Source organism: Rhipicephalus microplus, chromosome 3 (assembly GCF_043290135.1).
Source record: "Rhipicephalus microplus isolate Deutch F79 chromosome 3, USDA_Rmic, whole genome shotgun sequence".
Lineage (NCBI taxonomy): Eukaryota > Metazoa > Arthropoda > Arachnida > Ixodida > Ixodidae > Rhipicephalus > Rhipicephalus microplus.
In genome coordinates, this window is record NC_134702.1 from 270924337 (window position 1) to 270927350 (window position 3014).

The window sequence follows — 3014 nt, forward strand, 5'->3', positions numbered from 1 at the left end:
TCCCACTTTATAACTACCTTGTTACTTTTATAAATTTCCTTTAAAAGATCAGTAAATACATCTTCCACACCTAGTGTGTCCATTATTCCCCACAAGTCCTCTTGAACCACGTTATCGTACGCTCCTTTGATATCCAAAAATGCTAGCCACAGGGGCCTGTGTTTCTTTTCTGCTATTTCGATGCACTCCATCAGTGAGAACAGAGTGTTTTCCAACGTCCTGTGTTTCCGAAACCCATTCCGTTGTTCCCCCAGCACCCCCTCATCCTCTATCCATGCCCTCAGTCTTTCCTTTATAATCTGCATCGCCAACCTGTAGACCACTGATGTCACTGTTATAGGACGGAATTGCTTATGTCAGCTTTCTCCCCATTTACAATATAGATCATGGTCATCCTGCTAAGCTTCCATTCATCGGGGACTTCACCACCGATTATTGTTCTCCTTACTGCCTCTCTTGTCTGTTTAGACTTCGGACCCAATGCTTTATCAGCATAATTGTAATGCCATCTGGGTCTGTTGATGTACTACTTGGAACACTCTTTTCCGCGCTTTCCCACTCTTGTTGTGGAAATGGAGCCATTGCGCCACTTGATTCATCCTTGTCTATTGTGGTGCATAAAGCACTTCTTTGTCGAAATTTTTCTGTCACCCTTGTTCTAATATAATAAATAGCTTCGTCCCCTTCTGGCCTAGCACCTTGAGCTGTAGTTATAAACATCTGCTCTAGGCTTGTCTCATTTTCGAGGGAGTTTAGATGGTTCCGAAATTTCGCAGCTGCCTTTCCATCCTTTTTATGCACTTCTGCCAGCGCCTGAGCCCCCTTTCTTCTAATATTTTCATTGATCAGAAAGGATGCTTCCCTTCTACAGCTTAGAAAGATGTTTCATTTTCTTTAAACATAATCTGTCGGTTCACCCCGCTGCTTAGCATGTCTGTGTTCCCTAGAGGCTTCCTGACGTTTTGCTATGGCTCTCGTAACTTCCTCATCCCACCAACCCTTGGGCTTGTGTCTTCTTTTCCGGGGTGACTTGTCACGTGCCTTAGAAGCTCTAGCTCAAACAGTCTAATTATATTTGTGTACGTCCACACTGTTTTATTATCTTCAGTGATTACTTTCTCAATTTGTTTAGTAGCAATTTCTATTTGCCTTCTGAATGAAAATTTTGCTGTAGTTGCTCATCTTGTCTCCTTCCCACTTTCACTGCTCTTTCAAAACTTAGCTTGATCGTTTGTGATCACTACCCAGACTTCCGGAGCCACCTTCGTCTATGTGCATTCCCCTGAGCTTATCATACATTCTATGAGGCATCAGTGCGTAATCTATCGTCGACTGCAGCCTTCCTACCTCCCATGTTATTTGCCCTCCACACTTCTCAGTACTGTAGCGAATGATCAAATCATGCCTTTCACACATATCTTTGATCATTTTGCCTGTTGAGTCAATATACCCATCTATATTTTCTATGTGCGCATTCATATCTCCTAGTATAATTATCTCGCACTCTCCTCCTAATTCCTCAACATCTTTTGATATACACTCGACCATTGCCTGGTTTTCCTCTTTGGCCTTTGCTCCCGTCCTCAAGTACACCAAACCAAGGAGTGTCATTTGCTTTGCCACTTTCCCTTTTAGCCATAAATGTTCCTTGCACTCCTGCTTGACCCTTTGCCAGTCTGTACTTTTATGAATGAATGCCTCAATACCACCCCCCTTTCTGCTGCCTTCTGTTGTATTACAATATTCCCATACGTAGTCCGGATTGCAAGGTCGTTGCTTCATGTCCCGAAGATGTGTCTCCACAACCCCATATACCATCAGGTCCTCCTGTCTCAACTGCTCTTCTATCTCTTCCCACTTTAACTTATTCCTGCCGCCCTGCATGTTAATATAGCCTATGTCGGATTAGCACGGCCCTTGTGCTTACGTCGATTTCTTCCCTCACGGACTTCGTGCGGCTTGAATATTTGTGCCCATTTAGGTCCGTCTTTGGCTACACTGTTGTCCTCAAGGCTCTAGGTTCCCCCTAAAAAAGCTATGGTTTGGCGACCCATTCTGTTACCAATCCTCCTGCCCATCGCACCACTGTAGTGAATGCCATCCTGTGCAAAGGGGCGAGCGCCGGGCTCGTACACGTCTTTGTTCACCTCCTATACGCTGTATCCAAGTTGCCGGCTCATACCATTGACGACATAATTGGCCTCCACTACCCTCCTTTCAGTCCCACAAGACTGCCCCCAGACCTCTGGGACTGTGCGTATGGTCACATGCACACTCCAAGAGGCTTCTCCGAGCTTACGCATCCTATCCTTTAACTGTCTTTGAAGGTTCGGATCCATGCTTTTCAACACATCATTGAGCCCAGCATGAATAATGACGAGATTTTCGCCCTCCATGCTGTCCTCTACAACCTCCTGTGCTGTGGCCAGTGCATCCACCATGTCCTTCCCTGACTGGGCCTCCACCCTCACTCTCCCATCTTCCTTCACTGTCTTGAAGACGCCATCTCTAACCCTGGCAACGTTAGAGTCCCCCACCACCAGTACCCTTCTACGCTCCATTCGCTGGCTTCCTGTTAGTGATGGCGCCCCTGTTTGCTTCACCTGTTTCTCTCTCTGCCGTCTGTCCTGTGTTCCTGCCCTGCTCGAAGACTGCCGCGCCACCAAGCTGTATGTTCTCAGTGCCTCTGTGCTGTGGCCAGACACTGCGGCCCCCTGACCTCCCTTCTCACCTGTTCCTTCCCGCCTGTCGCCTTCTCCGCTACCCACGCCTTCTGTCTCACACCGCTTGGGGCCGGGACAAAGCGCCATTAGCTCATTTACCCGCTGCTCAAGCTTGGTTCGCCCTTCCCGTTCTTTTCAAAGGTCACCCTTCAATTGCTCTAATAGGCTGGCAGTAGCCTCCTCTCGCTCACGCGCCGCTCCGCGCTGTTTTTAGAGTTCTATCCTCTGCTCCCGTTCTGTCCTAATCTCCCCCTGAAGCCCCTTAATGCTAGCCTCCATGCGCTGCACAGC

At 47.7% G+C, this 3014-nt stretch overlaps 1 pseudogene; it reads right to left on the reverse strand.

Moving 5' to 3' along the window:
• Positions 1 to 1198: 1198 nt before the first annotated feature.
• On the reverse strand, positions 1199 to 2810 carry LOC142803206 (uncharacterized; annotated as a pseudogene).
• Between the last annotated feature and the right edge of the window lie 204 nt (positions 2811 to 3014).